Source organism: Dendrobates tinctorius, unplaced genomic scaffold (assembly GCF_039654945.1).
Source record: "Dendrobates tinctorius isolate UK_male_01 unplaced genomic scaffold, ASM3965494v1 ptg000101l, whole genome shotgun sequence".
In the NCBI taxonomy this organism is placed as follows: domain Eukaryota; kingdom Metazoa; phylum Chordata; class Amphibia; order Anura; family Dendrobatidae; genus Dendrobates; species Dendrobates tinctorius.
In genome coordinates, this window is record NW_027361769.1 from 220,547 (window position 1) to 236,290 (window position 15,744).

Below are 15,744 nucleotides of genomic sequence, written 5' to 3' on the forward strand. Positions count from 1 at the left end.
TGGAGCTGTGCTGACGTCGTGCCCATGTGACCAGAAGGGGCGGGGCCTCCTCCTCCATGGAGCAGAGCAGCACACAGGAAGCTGCCGGTGTCATGGCAGGTAAGTGGATGTTCATGCACGAGCTGGGAGGGGGTGATGTTGCTTGCATGGGGCTGCATGCTGGAGGAGGGTCTGCCTGGGGAGAAAGGGGTGATGTTGCTTACATGGGGCTGCATGTGCATGCTGGAGGGGGGTCTGCCTGGGAAGAAGGGGGTGATGCTTACATGGGGCTGCATGCTGGAGTTGGGTCTGCCTGGGGAGAAGGGGGCTTACATGGGGCTGCATGCTGGAGGAGGGTCTGCCTGGGGAGAAGGGGGTGATGCTTACATGGGGCTGCATGCTGGAGGAGGGTCTGCCTGGGAGAAGGGGGTGATGTTGCTTACATGGGGCTGCATGCTGGAGGAGGGTCTGCCTGGGGAGAAGGGGGTGATGTTGCTTACATGGGGCTGCATGCTGGAGGAGGGTCTGCATGGGGAGAAGGGGGTAATGTTGCTTGCATGGGGCTGCATGCTGGAGGGGGGTCTGCCTGGGATGAAGGGGGTAATGTTGCTTGCATGGGGCTGCATGCTTTAGGGGGGTCTGCCTGGGATGAAGGGGGTGATGCTTACATGGGGCTGCATGCTGGAGGAGGGTCTGCCTGGGGAGAATGGGGTGATGCTTACATGGGGCTGCATGCTGGAGGAGGGTCTGCCTGGGGAGAAGGGGGTGATGTTGCTTGCATGGGGCTGTGTGTGAATGCTGGAGGAGGGTCTGCCTGGGGAGAAGGGGGTGATGTTGCTTACATGGGGCTGCATGCTGGAGGAGGGTCTGCCTGGGGAGAAGGGGGTGATGTTGCTTACATGGGGCTGCATGCTGGAGGAGGGTCTGCCTGGGGAGAAGGGGGTAATGTTGCTTGCATGGGGCTGCATGCTGGAGGAGGGTCTGCCTGGGATGAAGGGGTGATGCTTACATGGGGCTGCATGCTGGAGGAGGGTCTGCCTGGGGAGAATGGGGTGATGCTTACATGGGGCTGCATGCTGGAGGAGGGTCTGCCTGGGGAGAAGGGGGTGATGTTGCTTGCATGGGGCTGTGTGCATGCTGGAAGAGGGTCTGCCTGGGGAGAAGGGGGTGATGCTTACATGGGGCTGCATGCTGGAGGAGGGTCTGCCTGGGGAGAAGGGGGTGATGTTGCTTACATGGGGCTGCATGCTGGAGGAGGGTCTGCCTGGGGAGAAGGGGGTGATGTTGCTTACATGGGGCTGCATGCTGGAGGAGGGTCTGCCTGGGGAGAAGGGGGTGATGTTGCTTGCGTGGGGCTGCATGTTCATGCTGGAGGGGGGCTGCTTGGGGAGAAGGGGGTAATGTTGCTTGCGTGGGGCTGCATGTTCATGCTGGAGGGGGGTCTGCCTAGGGAGAAGGGGGTGATGTTGCTTGCATGGGGCTGCGTGCTGGAGGGGGGGTCTGCCTGGGGAGAAGGGGGTGATGTTCCTTACCTGGGGCTGCATGTTCATGCTGGAGGGTGGTCTGCCTGGGGAGAAGGGGGTGATGCTTGCATGGGGCTGCGTGCGCATGCTGGAGGGGTGGACTGCCTAGGGAGAAGGGGGTGATGTTGCTTGCATGGGGCTGCATGTTCATGCTGGAGGGTGGTCTGCCTGGGAAGAAGGGGGTGATGTTGTTTGCATGGGGCTGCATGCTGGAGGAGGGTCTGCCTGGGATGAAGGGGGTGATGCTTACATGGGGCTGCATGCTGGAAGAGGGTCTGCCTGGGAAGAAGGGGGTGATGTTGCTTACATGGGGCTGCATGCTGGAGGAGGGTCTGCCTGGGAAGAAGGGGGTGATGTTGCTTACATGGGGCTGCATGCTGGAGGAGGGTCTGCCTGGGAAGAAGGGGGTGATGTTGCTTGCATGGGGCCGCATGCTGGAGGGGGGGGTCTAGGGAGAAGGGGGTGATGTTGCTTGCATGGGGCTGCATGCTGGAGGGGGGGTCTGCCTGGGGAGAAGGGGTTGATGTTTGCATGGGGCTGCATGCTGGAGGAGGGTCTGCCTGGGAAGAAGGGGGTGATGTTGCTTGCATGGGGCTGTGTGTGCATGCTGGAGGGGGGGGTCTGCCTGGGAAGAAGAGGGTGATGTTGCTTGCATGGGGCTGCATGCTGGAGGAGGGTCTGCCTGGGGAGAAGGGGGTGATGTTGCTTACATGGGGCTGCATGCTGGAGGAGGGTCTGCCTGGGGAGAAGGGGGTAATGTTGCTTACATGGGGCTGCATGCTGGAGGAGGGTCTGCCTGGGGAGAAGGGGGTAATGTTGCGTGCATGGGGCTGCATGTTCATGCTGGAGGAGGGGTCTGCCTGGGGAGAAGGGGGTGATGCTTGCATGGGGCTGCATGCTGGAGGGGGGGTCTGCCTGGGGAGAAGGGGGTGATGTTGTTTGCATGGGGCTGCATGCTGGAGGAGGGTCTGCCTGGGAAGAAGGGGGTCATGTTGCTTGCATGGGGCTGTGTGTGCATGCTGGAGGGGGGGTCTGCCTGGGAAGAAGAGGGTGATGTTGCTTGCATGGGGCTGCATGCTGGAGGAGGGTCTGCCTGGGGAGAAGGGGGTGATGCTTACATGGGGCTGCATGCTGGAGGAGGGTCTGCCTGGGAAGAAGGCGGTGATGTTGCTTGCATGGGGCTGCATGTGTATGCTGGAGGGTGGTCTGCCTGGGAAGAAGGGGGTGATGTTGCTTGCATGGGGCTGCATGCTGGAGGAGGGTCTGCCTGGGGAGCAGGGTGGATTGATTTAAATCACGCCGATTTAAATCATGATTTAAATCACGATTTAAATCAAAAGATTTTTTTCTATTTAAATCGGATCGATTTAAATCATGATTTTAATCATGATTTAAATCACTGATTTAAATCAAAAGGTTTTTTTTTAATATAAATCACGATTAAAATGAGAAGTGAGAGCAGTGTGCATGTGCGCCCATAGTTACACGGACGAAACTAGGGGCAACGATCTAACGCCAGGGTGAGGGGGGACCCCAAAGTAAGTAAAAATCTTTTTTGTTTTACTATATGGCAATAGGTAGGTGTTTAAAAGCAGCATGTCTTAATTGTATAAACTATTAATAGCCTCCACATTTTGTTCATACTGCCCCTTTAATTCCACACTTCTAGCTTGGTTTCAGTTTTGGTTTAGTTTCTTTTTCCCTGCATTCAGTTGACATGCCCAAACTTGTTGGATAGTCAGCAGTACTTGGCTCAGGCTGTAGTAACATCAGCAGTGCTTGGCTCAGGCTGTAGTAACAATCAAACTTCATAAGTGATCTGTGTGAGCCATGGCAGCAGGTCGTAAGAGAGACCCTATTTGGGTTCATTTTGTTGAGATGCCAGCAGCAGATCTTGGAAAGAAAGGTGCAAGAGTAAAGTGCAAATACTGTCAAAAGGATATCCAAGGACTTGTTTGCCGTTTGAAATCACATTATGAAAACTGCAACCAGAAGGGAAATGAAGATGTTGATAGTGATACAACTAATGTCAATGAACCCCCACAGCTTCTTATGCACCAGGAGCCTAGTACTAGTGGTAAGTCTGGCAATTAATTTACAACCTATTTTTTTAACAGACATTTTACTGGGATGGTTAAAGTCTATGAAAAGAAAAATGATTTAAATCAAAAAAATCTGATTTAAATCAAAAAAATCTGATTTTTTTGATTTTTTTAAAAAAATCAAAATTTTTATCCACCCTGCTGGGGAGAAGGGGTTGATGTTGCTTGCATGGGGCTGCATGCTGGAGGAGGGTCTGCCTGGGGAGAAGGGGGTGATGTTGCTTACATGGGGCTGCATGCTGGAGGAGGGTCTGCCTTGGGAGAAGGGGGTGATGTTGCTTACATGGGGCTGCGTGTGCTTGCTGGAGGGGGTTGTCTGCCTGGGAAGAAGGGGTGATGTTGCATGGGGCTGCGTGTGCATGCTGGAGGGGGGGTCTGCCTGGGAAGAAGGGGTGATGTTGCTTGCATGGGGCTGCATGTTCATGCTGGAGGGGGGGTCTGCCTGGGGAGAAGGGGTTGATGTTGCTTGCATGGGTCTGCGTGTGCATGCTGGAGGGGGGGTCTGCCTGGGGAGAAGGGGGTGATGTTGCTTGCATGGGGCTGCATGTTCATGCTGGAGGGGGGGTCTGCCTGGGGAGAAGGGGTTGATGTTGCTTGCATGGGGCTGCGTGTGCATGCTGGAGGGGGGGTCTGCCTGGGGAGAAGGGGGTGATGTTGCTTGCATGGGGCTGCATGTGCATGCTGGAGGGGGGGTCTGCCTGGGGAGAAGGGGGTGATGTTGCTTGCATGGGGCTGCGTGGCACAGTCACACGAAGGTCACCATGAGTTGATGGTCTAGTGGGATGGTGAATATTGGAGGCCGACGGACCAGGGGCCGCCAGCGTTGGGGGGCTGGTAGTTTTTTTTTTTTCTCACTGAGTAGTAGTTTTTTCCACTGAGGCTTGATGGTGAGAGCCTCATCAGCTAGTGCTGCAGCTTCCTCCACAGTGGCTGGTCTCCTTTCATGCACCCATTCCCGCATCTCAGCGGGGCACTTGAAGTAAAACTGCTCTTTTAGGATGACTTGGAGGAAGGTCTCCCAAGTTAAGGCCTCCTCTCCCTCCAGCCAGCGATGACATATTTGTTTGAGTCTGTGGGCATACATCTTGAAGGACACTTCCTCATTACAGGCTAAAGTACGAAACTGGGTCCTGTAAGTGTCTGGGTCACAGCATAATGTTCTAGAATAGTCTGTTTAATCTCCGCATACTCAGTTCCACCGAGGGTCCATAGCTCTATAGGCTCCGGCAGCTCCACCCTCTAAGAGCCCCACCAGATGTCGGACTCGCTCCCTTTCCGGGACTTCCATTAATCGACACTGATGCTCAATGTCACCTGAAGCCTCATTAAACGGCTTGAAGTTTTTTCGGGACACTCTGGAGAGTTCCCTCATGGTGGGTGCTGGGGTTGCAGTCTGTCTGGAGCTTCTAGCTGCTTCCACAGCGAGCTGCCTCTCCAGCAATGCCCTCTCTTGAGCTCTATGAATGGCCTCCCTCTTATCTTCTATGGTAGCCTCTTCTCCCAGCAATGCCGACTCCTCCTCGTACCACACAACCCACTGACTTTTTTGGGTATTTACCTCCGGCTGCAGCCTTTCCTCCGTTTGCTGTGGAGATCCTTCCTCAGCGTCATCTTGCAGGCGATCTCCTTCCAAAGCCTCAATCAGCTGCTCCTCGGAGAGTCCCTTGTAGCTGACTCCCAGTTCACGGGCCTTTGTTTGTAGGTTCACCGCAGTCCAGTTCTTGTACTCTGCGGTGCTGGTTCCAGATGTTGATGGGCCGTTGTCCTCCATTCCTTCTGCTCTGATCCCAGCGCTGCCAACCAATTTGTGATGGGGTATACGACAGAGCAAGAAGGGACAACTGGCGAGGGACGATCCAATGAGATTTATTAAGGCAGGGAGCATACAACATCAAATATCCATAATGTCCTTGGAGTCCATGAGAAGACCACAATAAGTCCACACAATGGAAACAAATCCGGGCACCTCACGATAGTCCTTGTGCCGGATACGATAACAATAATCCTTGCAATAGTCCACAGGATTCCACACAATCCCACGGACGTCACGAGCTGGCCTCAACTCAGTTCGTGACTCCTTCCACGTCCGCACTCAAATCACAACTGAACTTAAAACAAGAATGTATTGTCAGGGCTCCTGGGATCAGCCCATCTGAAGGGGGTAGGGGTCACACCTACTATTCAATGGTTTGGTTCATCAGAAGATTCTAGAAATGTAAGGGCTCCACTGAGTCTACAGGATGTGTATTGTAGGTTATCTTCTGCTTAGGAAAACAATAGCCAAAGTTCCACTAGCTGTTGACACAAGCCTAAATTAGATTATGGTCCAGGTACATCACAAGACATTGCAAAGTATTGGGGGAAGGAAACATGGTTAACCAGAGAAACGTTAAATGACATATTATACAAAATACAGGACAGGGCAAAACTACAAATCATGACAATATTATTGCAGATACAGACTGTACGGGCTCCTGTCAGGTATATATTATTGTAGATACAGACTGTACGGGCTCCTGTCAGGTATATATTATTGTAGATATATACTGTATGGGCTCCTGTCAGGTATATATTACACAGGTCAACGAAAAAAAATTTTTTTTCTGGTGTCCAAAATATTTTAATGAATTTGGGGTATTTTTGGGGTGCTGATTCTGAATATGTCATCAGTTTTGCCAGATTGGCTCAAGTTTTTGAGATTTTTGGTATCTTATTTATAGCACTTGTTGGTAAATGCGACGCATCATCTCATTAATTTCTTTGGATTAGTACTTGAACTGAGCAGTTCTCAATATAGTTTTGTGTTAATTAGTGTTCTAAAAGTTTGTTCATAGCTTGATTTTTGCACTAACTTTATGTTGTTGTCTGTTTTCCAGTGAAAAGCATGAACTCATCATGAAGAAGTTGTCTTAACGATCCAGACTCATTCTGTTACATTTGTGGTGAATATACACTGCCAAAACATAGAAGAAACATAACACACTTCGTAAAAAAAGTGTATTTTGCCTATTTTGGGGTTATGCTTGGGGACCAAGACAAGTTTTGGGCACCACACATAGTGTGCAAAGCATGTATCGAATTATTACGAAAATGGAGCAAAGGACAAAGAAAAAGCTTCAAATTTGGTGTTCCAATGGTGTGGAGAGAGCCAAAAAATCATCATGATGACTGTTATTTCTGTGCAGTGCAAGTGCAAGGATTCAATAAGCATAAGAAACGAAAATGGGAGTAACATGGAATCTGCAAGAAGGCCTGTCCCTCATTGTGAAGATGTGCCTGTACCTGTGTTTACCATAAATAACAGTCATCATGATGATTTTTTGGCTCTCTCCACACCATTGGAACACCAAATTTGAAGCTTTTTCTTTGTCCTTTGCTCCATTTTCGTAATAATTCGATACATGCTTTGCACACTATGTGTGGTGCCCAAAACTTGTCTTGGTCCCCAAGCATAACCCCAAAATAGGCAAAATACACTTTTTTTACGAAGTCTGTTATGTTTCTTCTATGTTTTGGCAGTGTGTATTCACCACAAATGTAACAGAATGAGTCTGGATCGTTAAGACAACTTCTTCTTGATGAGTTCATGCTTTTCACTGGAAAACAGACAACAACATAAAGTTAGTGCAAAAATCAAGCTATGAACAAACTTTTAGAACACTAATTAACACAAAACTATATTGAGAACTGCTCAGTTCAAGTACTAATCCAAAGAAATTAATGAGATGATGCGTCGCATTTACCAACAAGTGCTATAAATAAGATACCAAAAATCTCAAAAACTTGAGCCAATCTGGCAAAACTGATGACATATTCAGAATCAGCACCCCAAAAATACCCTAAATTCGATGAAATATCTTTGGCACCAAAAATGCTGTTGACCAGTGTTATTGTAGATATAGACTGTACGGGCTCCTGTCAGGTATATATTATTGTAGATACAGACTGTACGGGCTCCTGTCAGGTATATATTATTGTAGATATAGACTGTATGGGCTCCTGTCAGGTATATATTATTGTAGATATAGACTGTACGGGCTCCTGTCAGGTATATATTATTGTAGATATAGACTGTATGGGCTCCTGTCAGGTATATATTATTGTAGATACAGACTGTATGGCTCCTGTCAGGTATATATTATTGTAGATACAGACTGTACGGACTCCTGTCAGGTATATATTATTGTAGCTACAGACTGTATGGCTCCTGTCAGGTATATATTATTGTAGATACAGACTGTATGGCTCCTGTCAGGTATATATTATTGTAGATACAGACTGTATGGGCTCCTGTCAGGTATATATTATTGTAGATATAGACTGTACGGGCTCCTGTCAGGTATATATTATTGTAGATACAGACTGTATGGCTCCTGTCAGGTATATATTATTGTAGATACAGACTGTACGGGCTCCTGTCAGGTATATATTATTGTAGATACAGACTGTATGGGCTCCTGTCAGGTATATATTATTGTAGATATAGACTGTATGGGCTCCTGTCAGGTATATATTATTGTAGATATAGACTGTACGGGCTCCTGTCAGGTATATATTATTGTAGATATAGACTGTACGGGCTCCTGTCAGGTATATATTATTGTAGATATAGACTGTACGGGCTCCTGTCAGGCATATATTAGTGATGATTAGTGTTGAGCATTCCGATACCGCAAGTATCGGGTATCGGCCGATATTAGCGGTATCGGAATTCCGATACTTAATTCCGATACTTTTGTCATATCGGATTCCGGAATCGGAATCGGAATAGGAAGTTCCCATCATGCTATGAGCCTGCTTGCTTTGATTAAGCCAATGGGAATCCTCCGAAGTGTGGGCACATCCTGTTAGGCATGTAGGCATGTTAACTATTGGCATGGCTGTGATTGGCTGCCGAAATGATGTCATGATGCACTATAAAAGCCACCGCAGCCGCCATTTCTGGTCACTCTGCTGTGAATTCAGTTAGGGACAGGCTGCTGTAGAAGACTGTGAGGGACAGTTAGAAATAGCGATTCCACCAAACATCTAGTGCTTTACCCAGGCTACATAAACCACCACTGTAGCCTTCTTTGCCCTAGCAGCAGTGTTCACAGCTGTCTGCAAGGGCTGTGTGAGTGCAGCTCACGCTGTGGAGTGGGTCCTGCAGCCACGTCAGGCTGTAGGCCACCCAGTGTGATCACTGCTGCCTCATACATCTTTTATTTTTTGAGCTGCATTTTTTACATAATTTCAATCTAGTGTGCTTCCATCCGTATCCATATACGTTGGTTGCAGACACTAGTAGTAGACAGCGGAGCCTTTCTGCAGCCTTTCAGTGCTAGTGTCCACTTTGCTGCACTGTTCACGGCTGTCTGAGAGGTCTCTGACTGTGTGTGAGTGCAGCTCACGCTGAGTAGTGTGTCCTGCAGCTACGTCTGGCTGTAGGACGCTCAGCGTGCGTCAGTGCCTCACACATATTTGTCTTTGAGTGCAGCTCATTTTTTCTTCTATTAGTGTGCATCCATCCGTCTCCATCTACGGTGGTTGCAAACACTATAAAGGAGTACACAGCGGAGCCTTTCTGCAGCCTGTCAGTGCCAGTGCCCACTTAGCTGCACTGTTGACGGCTGTCTGAGAGGCCTCTGACTGTGTGTGAGTGCAGCTCACGCTGAGTAGAGTGTCCTGCAGCTACGTCTGGTTGTAGGACGCTCAACGTGCGTCACTGCCTCACACATATTTGTCTTTGAGTGCAGCTCATTTTTTCTTCTCCTATTAGTGTGCATCCATCCGTATCCATCAACATTGGTTGGTTGCAAACACTATATAGGAGTAGATAGAGGAGCCTTTTTTTCTGGCTTGTGCCCAACCAGCTGTTCAGGAATAAGCACACTAAGGCCCCCCTTTGTACTTTTTTGCCTATCTTAAGCAGTCTTGCAAGATGAAGAAGGCAGGGAGTAAGGCGCATGGGCGTGGGGATTCTGCAGGGAGAGGACGTGGGGATTCTGCAGGGAGAGGACGTGGGGATTCTACAGGTAGAGGACGTGGGGATTCTGGGCCTGCTGCGGGCACCAGTGGATCAGCATCCCCCAGTTTTAGCAGGCAACAGTCCTTTATGCGCAGCTTTGTAGGACCTCAACGTACCCCACTGCTGCGGGAGGAACAAATTGAAGCCGTTGTCGGATGGATGGCAGCTAACGCATCGACTTCAATTACTTCCGCATCCTCTCAGGGTCAGAGCACCGAAGAGCAACCATCTGTCTCTTCACCACCTGCCAAAGTGCCCAGGCAGTCAGAGAGACATGGACAGGAGCCATCACAGTCTCTACTTCTGTTCTCGGAATCTGTTGGCTTGGAAAGAGGGGGCCAGCCAAGCAGCATTCCTGAATGTGAAGAAGAGGGAGTATGCAGTGATGCGCAACTTCTTTGTCCCTCTGAATCTGAAGAGGCGAGTGTGCCAGTGCCTATGGTCAGCACACCTCAGTACGCATCAGATGATGACGAGACTCAGTTGCCACTTTCTGGTGCGTACGGTGCTGGCGAGACAACCCCGGAGAAGCAGCTGTTTGAAGAGGGGAGGGAAGATGATGAGGTCCTTGACCCATCATGGCGTGAGCAACAGGAAGGTGGTGGGAGCAGCTCGGAGGAAGAGATTCCCCTACCGGCCAAAACAGGAGGCAGAGGGAGGGGGAAGACTTGGTTGCCTGTACCCTCCACTTCGGCACCCGTTAGGAGCATTCCTCCTTCCAAAGGCAAACCGGGCGCTCACAAGAGTTGCAGTGCGTGGTCCTTTTTTGACACAGTTGCAGATGACATTTGCTTTGTCAAATGCAAGCTGTGTCATCAGAGAGTCAAAAGAGGGAGAAATGTCAGCAACCTCAATACCACAAATATGTGGAAACATGTGCGCACCAAGCACGAGTTGGAGTTGCAGAGACACCCTGAAGACGTAGGCCAACGTACAGCACCACCTACCACCTCTTCAGTTCGTGTTGGGCCCTCTTCCTCCAGCTCACACACTGCTGGTTCGGCTTCCTCACAGGATCGCCAAGGAAGAACCTCTGCCACTGTTGTCCGGAGACCCTGTCAGATTCCACCCATAGCAGCACGTTCCCATCCATCACAGCCATCGGTAGCACAGGCATGGGATAAAAGGCGCCCTTACTCGGCAAACCATCCCCGAGCACAGTCTCTGAATGCTGGCATTGCCAAACTTCTGGCAGTTGAAATGCTGTCATTCAGGCTGGTGGACACTGACACCTTCCGGGACTTAATGGCATTGGCAGTCCCCCAATACAACGTGCCCAGCCGCTTTTATTTCAGCAGGCGAGCCGTCCCTGCCCTGCAGAAACATGTTGAGGGCAAAATAAAACATGCGCTACTAAACGCCGTTAGTAGCAAGGTCCACCTGACCACCGATGCGTGGACCAGTAACCATGGACAGGGACGATACCTTTCCCTCACTGCCCACTGGGTCAATGTTGTGGAGCCGGGTACGGATCTGGAGAGTGGAGCTGTACTTGTTCTTCCAACGCCACGGATTGCAGGACTCCAGTCTGTACACATAGACTCCTCCTCCTACTCAAGTTCCTCAGAAACAGCAGAGCAGGAGCCTGTTACGACCGATATGAGCACAGCCGTGGCCAAACGTCAACAGGCTGTACTCAAATTAATTTCTTTGGGGAATCGAAGCCACACAGCGCAGGAGCTCTGGAATGCTATCAAGCTGGAGAGCGATGTGTGGTTTGGGCCAGCGAATCTCCAGCCGGGCTTGGTAGTGTGTGACAATGGCCGAAATCTGGTGGCAGCTCTTGGCCTAGGCAACCTCACACACATCCCATGTCTGGCACATGTTCTTAACTTGGTCGTGCAGAGCTTTCTGAGGGACTATCCGGATCTTGCTGCACTGTTGCACAAGGTCCGCATAGAGTGCGCTCACTTGCGACGTTCCAGCACGGCAAGATCGCGCCTCGCTGCTCTGCAGCGACGATTTGGCATTCCGGAACATCGCATCATATGTGACCTACCCACCCGGTGGAATTCAACGTTACATATGTTGGAGCGGTTGTGTGAGCAGCAGGCAGCAGTCATGGAGTACCAGCTGCATCAGGCGCAAACAAGTCGCACTGTGCGCCGTTCACACTTCAGCACCATTGAGTGGGCCTCTATGAAGGACATCTGCCTCGTTTTGCGTGCCTTCGATGAATCCACGCGGATGGCGAGTGCAGATGATGCACTAGTCAGCATGACTGTCCCCCTTATCTGCCTGCTTCAACAAACACTGCAAGCACTAAGGGATGAGGTTTCAGAAGAGGTGGAGGATGAGGAGTCCCAAATGCCATCTGCTTCTGGACAGTCTGCGCTACGTGTTTCCTCACAAAGGCCTAGGCAGGGGACACTTTGTGAGGAGGATGAGGAGGAGTCGATGGAGGAGGAAGACATCTCTCCAGAGGAGGGAGGTACACAAACCTCTACTCAGTATGTACAGCGAGGGTGGGGTGATGCAGAGCAGGCCGAGGTCACGCCTCAAACAGGGGACAGCGGTTCTTTGGCAGTTGGGAGTCTGCAGCACATGGTTGATTTCATGCTGCAGTGCCTGAGAAACGACCGCCGCATCGCCCACATTCTCGTCTCGGCTGATTATTGGGTGTACACCCTCCTAGATCCTCGCTACCGGGACAGCGTACAAAGGCTCATACCAACGTTGAACCGGGAGCGTAAAATGCGGGAGTACGAAGAGTCACTGGTGCAGTCCATAATGTTTTCCATTACACCCGACAGCATTGTTGCTAGTGCTTTACAAAGCAGCTCTGTGCGTCGAGGCAGTGGAGGAAACTGCACAAAGAGGGAGCAGAGGCAGCGCCGCAGCACAAGGCAAGACCACTATGGCCCAAATGTGGCAAAGTTTTGTGTCCACCACAATTGTCTACACCATCAGCGACGCCTCGAGTCAGCAGGAGGCAACGCTTCCGTCAGATGGTGTCAGACTACATGTCTTGCCCTGTCGCTGTACTCCCAGATGGCTCTTCCCCCTTCAAGTTTTGGGTCTCTAAGCTGGATACATGGCCAGAGCTTAGCCAGTATGCATTGGAGGTGCTGGCTTGCCCTGCTGCCAGTGTATTATCGGAACGTGTCTTTAGTGCCGCAGGTGGTGTACTAACAGACCGTCGCACGCGACTATCTTCCGATAATGTTGACCGGCTGACTTTTCTGAAAATGAACAAGGCCTGGATCTCCAAAGACTTTGCCATTCCTCTTACAGACTAAATTAGTGGTTGGCAACTGTATCCAGGTCTGCTGGTGTGTTCATTTTTCTACCACCTGAACTATAATCCCTTTGCTTCAACACAGCCAGTTGTCGCTCAGATGTGTCGTCTGCACAGAGAAACACACTAGCTCCTGTGTTAGTGGGGTTCAGTAATGCCAGCTGATCCCCTGCTGTGTGGACGGCAAAGTCACCAGCTCCATCAACATTCAAACCACTACTGATTTTTAACCGTGCCCAACTTGGGTCTCTGGCTCCACTGTCTCTACTATTTCCCCTGACCTCCAACCCCGCCATCTACATCTCTGAAGTGGCGTCAGCACAATCTACACTTGTTCCTGTGTTCCTGTGGCTCAGTCCCATCAGTTTATCCCCTGATGTGTGTCCGGCAAGGTCTCCTGCTCTGTCCACATTCCCATAACCAGTAGTGGGAATGAGGACAGAGCTGGCGAACTTGCCGGACAAACATCAGGGGATCAACTGACGGGACTGAGCACCAGTAACACAGGAACAAGTGTAGATTGTGCTGACGCCACTTCAGAGATGTAGCTGGCGGGGTTGGAGGCCAGGGTAAATAGTAGAGACAGTGGAGCCAGAGGCCTAAGTGGAGCATGGTTAGAATCAGTAGTAGTCCACAACCTCCACAAAAACCGCTGCCCATTGGCCTCTGCATGCGGCATGCGTAATCCTGGGCTCCAACAGCTTCAGTTGGTGTTCAGAAGTGTCGTCTCCACAGAGCCAAACACCTTCGTTAGAGTGTTAGTGGGGTTCAGCACTGCCAGCTGTTCCCCTGCTGTGGAGATGGCAAGTCTCCTGCTGCCTTCACCTGCCAAAATCCAGTAGGCCCCAGCCTGCTCCTCGCCTAATCCTGGGCTCCAACAGCGTCAGTTGGTGTTCAGAAGTGTCGTCTCCACAGAGCCAAACACCTTCGTTAGAGTGTTAGTGGGGTTCAGCACTGCCAGCTGTTCCCCTGCTGTGGAGATGGCAAGTCTCCTGCTGCCTTCACCTGCCAAAATCCAGTAGGCCCCAGCCTGCTCCTCGCCTAATCCTGGGCTCCAACAGCGTCAGTTGGTGTTCAGAAGTGTCGTCTCCACAGAGCCAAACACCTTCGTTAGAGTGTTAGTGGGGTTCAGCACTGCCAGCTGTTCCCCTGCTGTGGAGATGGCAAGTCTCCTGCTGCCTTCACCTGCCAAAATCCAGTAGGCCCCAGCCTGCTCCTCGCCTAATCCTGGGCTCCAACAGCGTCAGTTGGTGTTCAGAAGTGTCGTCTCCACAGAGCCAAACACCTTCGTTAGAGTGTTAGTGGGGTTCAGCACTGCCAGCTGTTCCCCTGCTGTGGAGATGGCAAGTCTCCTGCTGCCTTCACGTGCCAAAATCCAGTAGGCCACAGCCTGCTCCTCGCCTAATCCTGGGCTCCAACAGCGTCAGTTGGTGTTCAGAAGTGTCGTCTCCACAGAGCCAAACACATTCGTTCAAGTGTTAGTGGGGTTCATCATTGCCAGCTGATCCCCTGCTGTGGAGATGGCAGTCTCTCCTGCTGTCTCCGCATTACAAAGACAGTAGGCCTCTGCCTACACCCTCCTATTTTCTGGGCTTCAACACAGCCAGTTGTAGTTCGGAAGTGCCGTCCACACGGAAAGAGATACTTGCTCCCGTGTCTCAGTGGGGTTCAGTAACGTCAGCTGATCCCCTGCTGTGTGGATGGCAGTCTCTCCTGCTGTAAACTCATTCAAAATACAGTAGGCCTCTGCCTACACCCTCCTATTTCCTGGGCTTCAACACAGCCAGTTGTAGTTCGGAAGTGCCGTCCACACGGAAAGAGATACTTGCTCCCGTGTCTCAGTGGGGTTCAGTAACGTCAGCTGATCCCCTGCTGTGTGGATGGCAGTCTCTCCTGCTGTAAACTCATTCAAAATACAGTAGGCCTCTGCCTACACCCTCCTATTTCCTGGGCTTCAACACAGCCAGTTGTAGTTCGGAAGTGCCGTCCACACGGAAAGAGATACTTGCTCCCGTGTCTCAGTGGGGTTCAGTAACGTCAGCTGATCCCCTGCTGTGTGGATGGCAGTCTCTCCTGCTGTCACCTCAATCAAAATACAGTAGGCCTCTGCCTACACCCTCCTATTTCCTGGGCTTCAACACAGCCAGTTGTAGTTCGGAAGTGCCGTCCACACGGAAAGAGATACTTGCTCCCGTGTCTCAGTGGGGTTCAGTAACGTCAGCTGATCCCCTGCTGTGTGGATGGCAGTCTCTCCTGCTGTCACCTCAATCAAAAGACAGTAGGCCTCTGCCTACACCCTCCTATTTCCTGGGCTTCAACACAGCCAGTTGTAGTTCGGAAGTGCCGTCCACACGGAAAGAGATACTTGCTCCCGTGTCTCAGTGGGGTTCAGTAATGTCAGCTGATCCCCTGCTGTGTGGATGGCAAAGTCTCCTGCTGCCTACACAGTCGTACCACTACTGATTTTTAACCGTGCTCCAATTAGGCCTGTGGCTCCACTGTCTCTCGTATTTCCCCTGTCCTCCAACCCTGCCAGTTACAGCTCCGAAGTGGCGTCTGCACAATCCACACTTGTTCCTGTGTTACAGGTGTTCAGTCCGGTCAGTTAATCCCCTGATGTGTGTCCGGCAATGTCGCCTTCTCTGTCCACATTCCCATTATGGGAATGTGGACAGAGCAGGCGACATTGCCGGACACACATCAGGGGATTAACTGACCGGACTGAACACCTGTAACACAGGAACAAGTGTGGATTGTGCAGACGCCACTTCGGAGCTGTAACTGGCAGGGTTGGAGGACAGGGGAAATACGAAAATCAGTGAAGCCACAGGCCTAAGTGGAGCTTGGTTCAAATTAGTAGTCTACAACCGATCTTAAAATTTCTTCAATGCAGCC

General features: G+C 51.0%; 1 protein-coding gene across 3 annotated transcripts in view; it reads left to right on the top strand.

Moving 5' to 3' along the window:
- LOC141099673 (oocyte zinc finger protein XlCOF8.4-like) overlaps positions 1–15,744 on the top strand; it is a 65,144-nt gene continuing 49,400 nt past the window's right edge. For all 3 annotated transcript variants that reach the window (XM_073587634.1, XM_073587635.1, XM_073587636.1), the window contains exon 1: positions 1–99. The gene's annotated coding sequence lies outside the window, so the exon portion shown is untranslated. The remainder of the gene's footprint in view (positions 100–15,744) is intronic.